The sequence below is a fragment of the Myotis daubentonii genome, chromosome 1 (genome assembly GCF_963259705.1).
Source record: "Myotis daubentonii chromosome 1, mMyoDau2.1, whole genome shotgun sequence".
Classification (NCBI taxonomy): Eukaryota; Metazoa; Chordata; class Mammalia; order Chiroptera; family Vespertilionidae; genus Myotis; species Myotis daubentonii.
In genome coordinates, this window is record NC_081840.1 from 117829528 (window position 1) to 117844624 (window position 15097).

A 15097-nucleotide genomic window follows, 5' to 3' on the forward strand; every position below is an offset into this window, starting at 1 on the left:
CCTAAACACAATTATATGATAATTTATAGTATGAATATATATATATATATATATATATATATATATATATATATATATATATATATTGTAGTTTTCTTGCAGTGATGATCATTCTCTTGTGAAATGTTGAAGTAATTTACTACTATTTTCTCCTTCACTAGATTTTGCCCTAAAAGCAATGAGAGGACTTTGTCATACTTCACTTCTCATCCCGGGCCACCTTGTCATTAGGGTGACAGATAAACCAAGAATACATGTAGAATGGTATTATAAGTCCCTTTCTTCATTAACATTAATCTATATATTTTAAGTATATATGACTATTTTCTGGGCCTGTTAAGTTATAGAAACTAAAACCCTTTTCTCTCTGATTTTCTAAGTGGTACATGCCTATGTTGCCAGCACGAATATGTTTCTCTCCTAGCTAGAGCACTTCAGCATGCCTGGTGTTCGCTAGTTTATGTAACCACTTAGCTTGTTCTATTAGACAAAGTCAGGATTGAATATATATGTGATAGAAAATCCTGGTACTCTGGAAAGAGAGTAGAAAAAATAATATTGCCTTTTTTTAGAGCATGAGTAATCTCAATAGTGCTAAGTGTCTAATATTACTTAATGGAAAAATCCACGGTACAGTGCCAACGAAATGAAATCATGATGTAAGTTAGGGTGCCCCTTCAAAACAGCATCTCAAGTACATACTTATGCACTTCTGAGTTCAACCCACAGCAGCCATGCAGCCTCCGAGCTTGTTATGGAATTTCGTATTTCTTTAATGGAAATGGCCCCATGCTGCGCTTTCACTTTGCCTACGGTGGCAGTAATAGCTAGTAATCAAGTCATAATGTAATAATCACGACTACAGGGAAATGCTGGCTGATGTAATAGGTTGCAAGGGGAAAAATATCAGTGATTTTCCAGACTTCATTCCATCAATCTTTTTTGTTTGTTTGTTTTATGTTGAAATAATCTAAGTTTATAGGTAAAAACAGACCCTCAAAAGTGCCTACACTGGTAAGGGTATGTCACTTGCTTAATCCTGTTGAATTTTTCTCATTTGGGTACTCACAAAGAGTCACAAACTTGGGGATTTTTATGTTGAAATCTGAGAAAAGCATTTCACTCTGAGCAAGAGCCCAGAGCATTACTAATGTTAGAGTCCCTCCCATATTTAGCTGATATTGTATAAATCAGGCATTAATGAAACATTTCTATTTTATATCTTGCAATGATCTGACTTCTTTCAAAAACTGATTTTTTATAATATTTAAGGAATTTATATAAAAATTACTTCTTGCTGCTTAGAAAGGGTTGTTACTACTGCTTCTTATATTGTTCCTTGAATTGTCTCAAGGAAGGTACAAAGTCTTCTAATTTAGAAATGTCAATTATACACTCAGTCTTTACATTTTTTGGATATGAGAACTTGTCCCTGGGAAGTTACTTACTTTCTCCAAGTTTTTTTTTTTTAATATATTTTACTGATTTTTTACAGAGAGGAAGGGAGAGAGAGAGTTAGAAGCATCGATGAGAGAGAAACATCTATCAGCCGCCTCCTGCACATCTCTTACTGGGGATGTGCCCGCAACCCAGGTACATGCCCTTGACCGGAATCGAACCTGGGACCTTTCAGTCAGCAGGCCGACGCTCTATCCACTGAGCCAAACCGGTTTTGGCACTTTCTCCAAGTTTTTACTTGCAGAGTGATACAAATGAATATGGTTACTGATGAAAATGGATCATATATAGCTTCTTTCTTACAATGACATAGCCTAGCTAAAGAAAATGGTTGTGCAAGGGCCAATGAAATCCTACTAGTATTTATAGTACTAGGCAGATCTTAAGGATTAGAGCATCATTTACTTAATTATGTCATTCAGCCAACTCCAAGTACTTAATTGCACGAAATTGTCCTCCCATTGGATGTTTCCTTGATCTATAAGGAAATCTTTCTCCCTCAGTTTTACGTAGGTGTTATTAAGGAAGAGGTCTTTGCTCACATAGGTGAACCTTGCTTCAAAGACCTCTCTGAAAACTACATAATCTCAAAAGTGTTAAGAAAATTTTTAAAAAAAAGACACCTCATTAATTTAAATCAGATTTTTCTATTATTTCTATTGGCTATGCTGATTCCCACTAACTGCCAATAGTTTGTCTGCTCCTAGAGTTTATGCTTCATGAGTGCTGAGCATGTTCCAAATGTAGCTTGAAGAAGAGTTATAGTAGTAATAGTCTCATATCATCACTGTTTCTAAAGAATAAATAATTATTAAGTTTTTCATTGAAAAGATCAGAATTGCATCTAGACTTTGACAATTAAACAGTTTATGTTTTAATGATGAAGTTATTTGGAAGTATTTGCCATTTTGCCTTCTCATTGGTTGCTAGGTTTTAGGATGAAATGTCTCTGATTTCTACTTTTGAGTATTGCTATAGTGCTTTCTTATTGTTCATTAAATATCTCAAATATCCCAGCCATTGTTCTTTTAATTTTGTTATTTTTATATAAAAATTTCTCTCATGATGAGTTGCTTATATGTAAAAAGGAAATAAAATGTGTTTGAGGACACATGGATAGGAGAAGCCTTAATCATATTGTACTAAGTACTTAATCACATAAATAAAATAGTGTTTAAAATTTCAGGAATATTGGGGGAAAAAGTTGTTCAATCATCCAATAAATATTTGTAAACCATACCACAACATTTTTTTTTAAAATATATTTTATTGTTTTTTTACAGAGATTAAGGGAGGGGGATAGAGAGTTAGAAAGATCGATGAGAGCGAAACATGGATCAGCTGCCTCCTGCACACTCCCTACTGGGGATGTGCCCACAACCAAGGTACATGCCCTTGACTGCAATCGAACCTGGGACCCTTGAGTCCACAGGCTGACGCTCTATCCACTGAGCCAAACCGGTTAGAGCTAGACCACAACATTTTAATCTTAATACTGAACACCCAGAAAGTGTGCCTTTGACCTACTAAAGGGCTCTAAATTATTTTAAAAGCTTTAAATTTTGCTTCAATAAATAAACTCTCTAAAATCAATAAAGATATATTTAAAAATAAATAAATAAACTAAATTATTTATCATCCATATATACCATTCATAATAAATAGTACTGTTTTATAAAGAATAAAATAAAGCCAAAAATGGATAAAATGAAACAGTTTAAAATTTGTAAAAGAAAAAATAATGAAAAAATCATGTTATCTATGTTGTCTTAAAAAATGTGTGTATGTGTTAGAAATAACCAATGAAACACTGACATCAGTCAAATATGCATATAGTAAAAACATTACCTACAGAAAATAATGGAAAAATAAAATTGTCCTGACAAAATTTCTGTTTGCCAAATTTGACCTCAGGAATTTGGAATCGATAGACACAATAATCTCAAACCAAGTGACAGAAATCACAATTAAAATTTGATATGCGATATGCCAAGGTTGTGGGTTTGATTCCCAGGGCACATACAAGAATCAACCAATGAATGCATCAATAAGTGGAGTAAGAAATCTCTCTCTCTCTCTCTCTCTCTCTCTCTCTCTCTCTCAAACCAATCAATCAATAAATTTTTATTTGATATGGACAGAATCAAATTACTGAATCAAATCCTTTTCATGTAATTAACATTAGAAATAATGGATCCAAATGAAAGTATTCAACCAAATGAATGGTAATGGAATTTAAAAGTATTTAATTTCCTTTACAATTAAATTGCCTTTGTGATTTTAATTTTAAGAAATATTTTCTCACTTAAAATATATCCACATTGGCAGTATAGTTATGATTTAAATATTTGTATTCATCCAAAAGGATAAACCCTGAGGCTCAAAGTCGAGAGGTTAAAATATCCTGTAGTTTTTGTCATCTTACCCTCACATTTGTCTTTATACTTGCATGTTTAGGTTCCTGTAAAGGACATTGTGACCAAGTACTTTATAGCATTATCCCTTTTTAATCCTCAGAACAAACTCATCAATTCATTCAACAAATGTTTATTGATTGTCTTTACTATTTAAGCCACTGTATTCAGGTTTGGGTTTATAGAGATAAATTAGACAGACATAGTTTCTGACCTCAAATATTTAACTGGACTATTATGATATAGTGTGGTAAGTGTTTGAATAGGGGAGTTGTGAATAGCAGAAAGGTAGGACATCTTTCCTGGACTTTGAGAGAAAAAAAAAAGGCTTTCAAGAGAAAGTGATTTTGAAGTTGAGAGTTGATAATTAACCAGAGCAAAAGAGAAGTGTTGGAGAAGGATAGGAACAGAATATAAGCACATCAGGCAGAAGAAAGTACTTGTTCAAAGCTTGCTTTCAACAATAAAGATTAAAAAAAAAAAAGCCAGCTGGTGAGAGCTTGGTTCCTGCAATGCCAGATCCTGAAGAGATTATAGGGAGCAGATCATAAAGAGCTCAGGAAATCCTTTTAAGGACTTTGGCCTTGCCTTGAGCCCTCATTTAAATATTTTAGTTAAGATACTAACGGAATCAGACTTTAATTTTACAAAGATTATTTTAGCAGCCTGCTAAAGAATGATTGAGCACGGGGAAGGAGGGCATAGTGGCAAGGTGGAAGAAAAGGATGCCAAGTGAAAGACTTGTGGTTACCTCCCCAGAGGTGATGGTCGCCTGGAGTACAACCTGTCGATTTTTACTGATTAAGTAAGTGAAGGACTATGCAACATTGAAGAAATATTTAGAAAGACATGAGTTTTTAGTGAGTACAATAGAGATGAAGCTCAGAAATACAAATATATAGTATTTAGAAATAAGACATCTCTGCTCCTTGAAAACAACTACATTTATTATATTATTCTCCAAGGACATCTTAACTTAAAGAACTTGCTTCTTGATTTTCTTCATGGGTTCAAGGAATAGTAATAATAGTAAATTCCATGAAATAAAAAATGGGTTGAGTATTTCCATTTTAGATGTATCTATTACAAAATGGAGCATGGCATTGAGAGCTTATGCTACTCCACAGAAGTAGGCAGACTGTCATGAGTTAGTGCTTCTTGGGGATTTTGAACTCAAGGTTGAATTGTTATTTTTCTTTCTGAAGTAGAAAAAAAAAGACATTATGGCAACGGCAAATCATGAAAATTGGGATGAGTTAATTTATTGTTGATCATAAAGTAAGAGGTTGTTGGCGTTGGTGGTATAGTGGTGAGCATAGCTGCCTTCCATAAAGTAAGAGGTGGCTCACATCGTTGGTTTGTAAGTGGATATTTGTCATGGCAAATCACCTTCAGACACCTGCAAGGCAAATGTGAATGTTTTTGCTGTGTAGATGTGATCATTGCAATGACGCAACATTTGAGAGTTGGCCTCATGGAGTGAGTGTAATATGGATCCTGTAAACCGGTTGAAGCTTTCTAGCTCTTTGGCCTGTGATGACAATCACAGCGATAGTTAAAAAAAAAAAAAAAAAAAAAGAGCATCATCAGTCATCCTATCTTATATGTTTTTTAGTAAGGACATCACTGAAATACTAAAAACTGGTAGCAGATCAGAGATCCTTCTGATACAATAATAACCTCTCACAAGAAAATATAAATCAATTATTTTTGAGAGAGGCTTGAAAATATTGCTCCATGCCACTACTTAGCTGTGCCTGAGTACTTTCTTCAGCAATTCCCCCATTGAGATCATAAGACTGTGTGTATGGCGGGGTGGGGGGTGCGGAGTTGAGGGGGTAGGGTTAGTGATTTGAATCTACATACTTAAGTAAATTTAGGTTCTTCAGATTACAATCCAATATTTAATACAATGCAGTGTCAGTTATCTATGATTCAACTTAGATAAATGTAAAGCAATAATATCTGAGTAGCTGGGATATCACCAGGAGGATGCATCTGGCTGGCAGGAAAAGGCCATACAGAGAGGAATTATCCTGGTTTATTCGCCTTCATCTAGGGTCTGTCCCCACTCTAGTAGGCCTAAAAACTCAAACTTTTCATTGAAGTCAGAAAGCTGCCTCATGTTAACAAAACCCACAATAACTTCAACTTCACAAATAGAATGGTCATTTTTTAAATATATATTATGTAAAATTTAACTACTAAGGAGGTTTTATTCTTAGTCTAAAATATTTCTTTCTTGTTAGAAGGCTGTAAAGAAAGTCAATTTTTTAAAAAATATATTTTTATTGCCCAGTTTGTGTGGCTTAATGGCTGAGCCACTATGAACCAGGATGTTGCTGGCTGTGGCTCAATACCCAGTATGGGGCGTGCAGGAGGCAGCCAATCAATCATTCTCTTTCTCTGTTTTTTCCCAAAATATATTTTATTGATTTTTTTACAGAGAGGAAGGGAGAGGGATAGAGAGTTAGAAACATCGATGAGAGAGAAACATCGACCAGCTGCCTCCTGCACACCCCCCACTGGGGATATGCCCACAACCAAGGTACATGCCCTTGACTGGAATTGAACCCGGGACCCTTCAGTCCACAGGCCGATGCTCTATCCACTGAGCCAAACTGGTCAGGGCTCATTCTCTCTTATCATTGATGTTTATATCTCTCCTTCTCTCTCTCTCCCTCTCTGAAATCAATAAAAATATATTTTAAATATATGTATATTTTTATTGATTTCAGAGAGGAAGGGAGAGGGGAAGAGAGAGAAACATCTATGATGAGAGAAAGAATGATTGATTGGCGGCCTCCTGCATACCCCCTACTGGGGATTGAGCCCGCAACCCAGTCATGTGCCCTAACCTGGAATGGAATGGGACTTCTTGGTTTATAGGTTGATGCTCAACTACTAAACCACACCCACTGGGCAAAAAAGTCAAATTTTAATCAAGAGAGTTAGCCTTATGATTTAACATAAAATGGCATTAGGTTTCGAAATCTCTTCTGTTCTAGCTCATGAGACTGAAGCCCAAGATACCAGGTTCTACCAGGACAAATATTATATTTCCTCTTCAGGTCTGTGCTTGAACAAGGACTGCCACTGTTGTCTTTTGATTCTACCTTGTTCAAAATTTTCCCTATTGAACTTTTGTGCTTCCGATCGATGGTCTAAGTGGGTTGTGCAAGCAAATTCATGGAGCAAGGGAGAGTAATATTAAAAGTTCAATTTTTGCTTATCTTATTTTTCAATTTTTATGTGAATTTTATAATGTATTTAATATATAATGAGAATATAAGACAGTATATATTGCAAATTTTGTGTTGGTCATTGTTCTAAGGGCTTTAAATATATTGGCTCATTTGATGTTTAGAGTAGCCTTGTGAGAAAGAAATAGAGGAAGCCCAGATTAGTCACATAATTTGTCCAGAGAAGAGGAGCTAAGAGTCAACCCAGGTTGCTGTCTCTAGATGTTATGCTCTTAACCACTACAACATGCTGCTTTCCGAAGGTGGTCCGTAAGTATAAGTTACAGATGAGTGAACCCACCTACATCAGTAAATGGTTTTAATGATAAGGCCATACAGGCAAGTGCTTCTGCAAATCTCAGCCTGTTCTTTCCACTTTGGGAGAGTCTTTCAAATGTCTGAACACAGTGCTCTGATCTGTTGGTTTGGCAGTTGACATGTCTGTGGGTAATCACAGCTCACAGATATCCACCACCAGATGTGCACACGTTCTTGAAGCAATTTTCTGACATCACCTTTAAAAATGATAAGGTCACTCTGGCAACATTTACTGTCCCCAAAGTTGATGAGTGTCCCTTTCTTCATAACTAATTAAAAGATGAGAGAATTCTCCAGTCAGTTTGTTTAATGTGCAAAAAAATTCCCCACAAGATTATGCAGTATAACACTGTCCTACATTTCTTGTTCAGTTTTCTCTCCTTTATCTCCATCACATGTGGGCTCATAAGTCAAGGAGGCCTCATGCAAGGAGAGAGGTTAATTTCTTTCTCCTGAGCATGGCAAGCACCTGGATGCTTAAACATATGCAACAGACCAAGAGTAATTCAGAAAATACCACCAACTGTAAGGAGGAAAAACATTTTTTTTTTGAAGTAAGATTCTTCCTAAAGGTGTTTTTGCTACTGTATTTGGCTTCTTGTTAATGAAAATATTACTTGGGCTATTTTAGTTCTAGTCTCCATACTTATGTGATACAGTGACATAAGCCATCTGTTTGCACATCTTATGAGATATCATTCTTTGCTGCTTTTAGCAGTTGAATCTTTTAAACAGCAGTTCATGATACTTGATCCTTTCTTCCTTATTGCATTACCTTTATCCTCATTAAAATCTTCTGGGTATCTCAGAGTTAACTTTATATTCCATTCTTGATTGTGTACGTGAGATGAAAGAAGGAATAGTTAGTAAGATGGAGACTATGTAGTTATAAAAGATTTTGGCTAAAGATCAATGTGTCTATTCCAATTTGACTTAATTCCTTTGTTTAAAACCTGCACTTAGAATTTTAGAAAGCTTGAAGAACATGACAGGTAAGAGACACGATATTGTGCTACAAATTCTTAGAATTGCTGATTGATTTGTCCTGTAAACTGTGTTTCTCCAAACCTTCTGAACCTTCTTAAACTTGCACAGCTTTCACTGTCATTGCTATGTGATGTGACATTAAAGCAATTTGCTTTTGCTCAACTTTTATGTTATTCCTGTCTATATTATTAACTCAGTGGGCTAGAATGCTAATAACTTTAAATAGCCCATTGGTTGCCATAGTAACTGATATTAAAGTTAAACATAAGTCTGTCTCTTGGATTCACATTTAAGTCATTTCTGGCATTTGCATTCTTTAGGAACTCCATGGACTGACCCTAGAATTTTGTTCAAAAGGGGCCTTGAAAAGTTAAGTTTGAATGAGGAGTTGATTCAGTGGGGTTTATTTTCAATCCTCAGTTGATGATTTGTTCAGGCTCAGTCCAGTTTTGTCAAATGTTTGTTCAGAGAACCCCAAGAAGGATGCTCATCTAAACAGGGGTTAAATAGATAATGTTTACTTTTTTATATAGTATATATTTTATTAATTTGTACTAATGCATTCTCATATTACAAAGGCAATTTAGTACAAGAATCTGATGATATTTGAATCATCTGTAATAACACAGAACGGTACATTAAAAAAATTTCATTTGAGTAACCAAAAAGACAAGTTAAAGAACAAAATTTTCTTTCTTAAAAGTGGACATTGAAACAGACCAAATTCTTGTGTGTGTGTGTGTGTGTGTGTGTGTGTTTGCTTTTTTCAAAGCCTCCAAAGACAAAAGCAGCTGAAAACCTAATTCAAATGAAGAAAAAATGTTTTCAGTAAACTACTGGTCTCTGACACCATTATCTGTTTTCTGCTGTTTTGTCTGTTTGTTCTGCACCATTTTCATTATGTTCATCATCACTATTAACTTTTGTTTTCTTGCCCTGAAACTGTACTTTTCCTTTAGCAGATCCAGTTTGGGCAGCTTTCTTCCCCTTTCCTTTTCCTTTAAATCTGTGGCCTTTTGTCTTCCATTTGTTTAGGGATTCTTGTTGATTCTTTATGATATGCTCCTATGATTCTTTTTCACACCTTTATCTAGTACTTCTCATGTCATTTCTTTGTTCTTTAATTGTAGGTTACCATTGCTTGCATTTTCAGTACCCCGTGCTTCCTTAGCTTTTTCTGTAAGTAGAATTATTTCCTCTTTTGCTCCTCTGACAAAAATCTTCCATTATATTTCACCATGTGAAATACCTGTGTGTCTTCTCTTCAGATCTGATCATCTAGGGTCCCCCCGACCCCCCCCCCGCCCCGCCCCCCCCGCCAATTTCAGCAAGCAGCCAACCTTTTCTTTTAGCTATTTCATTTCAGCATTTTCTGCTAACTTTTATTTTTCTCATTGCTCTTGTGTAGTTTACAATTTAGCTTTCACTTTATTTTGCTTATTTATTATTATTATTAATTATCATTATTGCAAAGTAATCTTCCTCAAAAAGTATTAGCAGATCTGTGTGTTTGTACTTTTGTCCAGGGGTTCCCACAAACTTTTTAGAGATTCAGAACAATAGGACACAGCAAACACTGATCCCTTAAATCAAGCATGCCAAACTCCCAGCTCACTGGCCACGTGCAGCCCAGCCAATATAACAGTATGTAAGAAACGTTTTAATCAGAATTTTGTAACTTAATTTTTACAATATCTTGTTATACATAATTATTAATAACAAACTACAATGTTCGCTAATGACTGATTACTATAATCGTGTTGCATTCATTTCCCTTATGCGCCTTATGTGCAGGTGCACCATTTCTCTCCTTTAATACCAGTAGCGAGTATTTTAGCAGCCGATTGCCACATCATTAGTCTTGTACTGACTTGTTTGGTGTGTGCAACAGGAAATATTTCGCTTTTGGAGAACAAGGAAAATAGGTTTATTTGTATTACACCTATTCATTTGTGCAGTTATTCAGTGTCTGGTAAGTTAATGTTCAAGAAAAAAATTAATTTTTATTAAAATGTTCTATTATTTTATGCTGATGATTACTCATTTATTTCAGCCCTTTGTTTTCAGCATATCTCTATTGAAATAAACCTATGTTTCTATGAAAATTGAAGCTTTTGTTTTTTTGCGGCCTACATAAACTTAAACCTTGCTTATTTGGCCCATGTTAACCTTTGAGTTTGACATCCTTGCCTTAAATGCTTTGTGCAATGTTCTTCTCATCTGAATATTTAGTACTTGACCTTTATCTTATGACCATTCTTTTTTGTTGTTGTTTTTATTGGTTTTAGAGAAAGAGGAAGGGAAGATAGCGAGATAGAAACATCCACGAGAGAGAAACATCTATTGGCTGCCTCCATCACGCCCCCTACTGGGGACCACAACCTGGGCATATGCCCTCACCAGAAATCTAAGAGGCAGCCTCTTGGTTCATAGGTCAATGCTCAAGCACTGAGCCACACCAGTCAGGCCTAACCATTCTTTTATGTCATCAAGGGTTGCATCAGCAGAGAAGTCTTTAACATAAACAGATCTGTTTTTTACATGATTTTTATACTCATCAGTCACTTCAGAGGGAGTTTGTTTGGAAACTTTCTGATTTTAGTCACATCTTCACTCATTCCCACGAGTTCTGCCTTTGATTTGCTCAATGTTTTATGTTAAAGTCTGTTGTTAGATGGTTTAACCTATTGAATTTTATCATTAGCTCCAAAGGTACCCAGCTTTCATCCAGTTTGATTTGTTCCTTTAAAAATCTGTCCTGTGGCAAATTGAAATCGCCAAAAAAATGTTTAATTTTATGACAGATGTTGGCCTCTGGAGCATTGAGTTCTCGTCCATGTGGCTATCTTTAAGGTGCCCACGCCGCAGAGCGGGCCTCAGGATCACCAGGCGGCTGCAGCCTCTCATCTTCCCTGTGCCTCTGACTGGCCTGACAAGTTTTAGTTTTTTCACTTGTATTTATTCACTCTAGGTATTTTCTATGTTGTTTTTCTCTTTTACTTATCTTTGCAATGATTTCTATAATGTTTCTAAACTGTTTTTAAAACTACACTCTGAGTATTGAGAAGAAAGAAATATTCAAGGAAGCTTTTTATGAGATGGTTCCTAGATACATCCTATGCTCTATGTCTTGGGTGACTTCCGTTTCTGCTACCTAGGGTCTCAGTAAAGATATCACCTTCTGTTTAAAGCCTGACTGTCCTCTTTTACATCTCTTGTGTGAGTCTTTCCGAAAAATATGTGCACTGCATTGAACACACAAAATTTAATTATAGTTCTACGCAATCTCTGAGAGAAAGCTGATGTGATTTATATATATATATATATATATATATATATATATATATATATATATATATGTATAAATCTTAGATATGAATTCATCTGTCCACATCCTATATAATAAAGAGCTAATATGCAAATAGAAGTCACGCCCTCATGCCATCACATCATAATGGCTCAGACACTCAACACTGGGGAGAGAGGAATGGGGACCAGCCAGGTTGCGGCCAGGAGAGGGACAAACTGATGCCTCACGGTCCCGGGTGACAGTGCCTGCAGCTGTGGCCCAGGCAAAGCCTCATGCCTACGATCCCCTGTGGCTGCAGCTGGACTGGGCAAAGCCGGCCTAGGTCCTGGGTGCCTGAAGCCAGCCAGAGGGAGGGAACCCCGGGTCTGGGTGCCAGCAACTGGCCAGAGAAGGGAATCCTGGGTCCCGGGTGCAGGGCAAGGCAGAGGCAGTTAGGGGAGATCAGGGAAGCAGTTAGGGGCAATCAGGCAGGCAGGCAGGCAGGCAGGCGAGCATTTAGGAGGCAGCGGTCCCAGATTGTGAGAGGCAGTCAGACATCTCCCAAGGGGTCCTAGATTGGAGAGGGTGTAGGCCAGGCCGAGGCCCCCCCACCCCAGTGCACAAATTTTGTGCATCGGGACTCTAGTAGGATTATATTTGGGGCCATGGGATTCTTTTCTCCCTAAGTTATCTTTTTCCACCTCACACCAGTTGAGGCTGAAAGAATTTTCTCCCTTTATCTCTGGAGATGCAGAGTTATTTTCTGTCTAGGCTCCCACCCCCACTTTCCAGAAGAAAGAACACTCTATTATCAGCAGCAGCTTATCTGTTGAATATGTATGAGTGTCCTAGAATTTAGAAAATCTTGTCACTCACTTATATAACTTGGTGGTGACATTGAGTCCTCTCCCTTCCCCCATATTTCTTAAACTAGGCCCTTTTCTGTCCTGTAAATGCAGTATCCTTCTCAGCTCCCGTGCCCTTCTGTACTCTCTCAGATTCTGTAGTTGTCAGAATTCACTTTCTTATGCCAGAGGCTTATTTCTAATGCCATTTTTTTTCTCAAACTTCCTACTTGGTAAATATATGTCTTTCAGTAGCAACATTTAGCATACTGTTAAACATTACCACCAGATTATTAATTCTGTGACTTGTCAAATATTACTACAAGGGAATAGGGTCTTTTGTTCAAATGTGACTTAGAAAGCCTGACTTTAAGAAAAGCAAACAGGTTTCCTCACCGGAGAACTATTAATATTGTAAATCTCTTACAAGTGGAAGGAAAAAGCAACATTGTGAAATATGTCTACCTTGTTAAATATTTTAAGGCCCTCATTTATGAGCCACCCCTGTTTTTATAAGGGACAACCTTCAAATGAGGGCCTGTGAGTAGGATAGAGTGAAATTAACCTTAATATTTTAATCTCTATGTGTATACTTTCCTAAAGTTGATATGCTTGAGGAAAGGTTGGTGGGATTTAAGCTATTTCCCCCGACCCATGATAATCACTGTTACCCTTTTTTACAAAAGAGAAAAAACACACGATATAGTTAACTACTTTAAATCTTTATTGGTGCATTACCTCAAGGTGAAAAAGACTTCCAGGACACCAAACAAATGGAAATTATTTTGTTATTGAAAAAGTGAATGACTTATATTTGGGCAGCAAATTCTTTTGCAACTAGGGTGGTTTTCAATTCTTTATGCTTTCAATAAAATTGAAGAGGGACCTAATAGAGTTGTCAGTGCACAGGCTACTGGAAATAATTTGTGATGATGTAGCATAGCACTATAAGATAGTCTTCCCAAAGCTTGGAAGAATTTCAAAGAATTATACTTCCCATATTCTTATTTATGTGAACAAGTTTCTCAGTTTTTAATTAGGAAAATGAAAAATAGAAATGAGTAATGTGAAATCTTAGTTTTATTCTAACAATGTCATGATCATTCGGTATACATGAGTTAATTGGGGAAAAATAGTCCCGCTCATCTAATTAAAAGATGAATTAAAAGATGAATTTCCAATAAATACTTTTCAAAAAAACGTGACATATTTATATTGTTTATATCAATTATGTACTAACATACTTTTAGTGATGACTCAAAGAATAACTTCAATCTCAGCTTCAAATATACTCACATAGACATTATAAAATATTAATCAGTAAATGACTTTCAAGAATTTAAACATAATACCTCAAGATAAAATTCTGTGGAGAAAAGTAGAGTGAAACATGATTTAAGGACAAAAAGACATTATGTAAAATTTTACTATTAAAGATGAGCATGTTTTTAAATTTTTACTAGATTATATTGAGTATCACATTGTTGTATATTCTATAGATCAATTTTTTTAAACGCTGCAACCTTTTAATAATAAAAAAAGTTACAAAACTTTTTCCATCTCATCTAAAAGAATAGGTCTTATTAATTGTACAATAACAAAGATGTTATTGTTAAAAGTAGTTATTAGAAAGGGGGAAATTTTAACTTTAGAGAAAGGGCCAATATACCTGCTTTCTTTTCTTTTTCTTTTTTCATGTCAAACATTTTGAAATAAGATATAATTCATATGTCATAAAACTCACCTTTTAACATGTACACTTTTAATTCTTCACAATCGATGGATATATTTTTAAAAAATGGTGTGACCATGTTATTTTCTAACGTTAGTAGTTACAATGCTTCTTTGCAATTAAACTATGAGAATAATGTTAGATGTTAACCAAAAAAATATGTGAGGGTTACCTTGTTTTTCAGAAGTATTTTAGGGGATATGTGGGAAATAAATACTTAAAGGCCACAATTCTATGTAACACTCTTTGGAAAGCATTGATCTGATATGACTTCGGGTTCTTGTTTTGGTTCCCAGGTGTCCGTGTCCTTCCTCTCTTCTCAGGCTATGTGGCTGTTTCTTAGTGAAATTCTTGAAGAACTATAATGGATTAATTATGCAGTTAGTTTAGATAACTGCTAATAGCTTGGGGTTCAATCGTTACAACAATTTCATTGAGCAACTCTATGTACCAGGCACAATTTCAGGCACTGGAGATACCAGCAGTGAATGAGAAGACAAAAAATTCCTGTTCTTATGGACATTCTGAAAAGGGGACACAGACCATGGGCAAATATATAAGTAAAATGTAAGAGTAGTAGATGGGAGAGTTGAAAGAAGCAGTCCAAGATAATTTAAGTTTCAATAAAATGTTTTGGGAAAATTGCAATGAAAAGCTGATATTTGAATAAATACCTGAAAGAAGTATAGGAGTGTGGCAAATATTTCTGAAAGAGAAAACAACAAGGACAAGATTACTGAGATAAGATCACACTAATTATTTGTTAATATATTTTATTGTTAATAGTATTACAGCTATCTCCCCCATTTCTC

At 35.7% G+C, this 15097-nt stretch overlaps 1 protein-coding gene and 1 pseudogene across 1 annotated transcript in view; one reads left to right on the forward strand and one right to left on the reverse strand.

Annotated features, from left to right (window-relative positions):
• The window catches only part of MDGA2 (MAM domain containing glycosylphosphatidylinositol anchor 2), a 951352-nt gene that overhangs the window by 454588 nt on the left and 481667 nt on the right, over window positions 1-15097 (forward strand).
• Window positions 9272-14307, reverse strand: LOC132228253 (lupus La protein homolog; annotated as a pseudogene).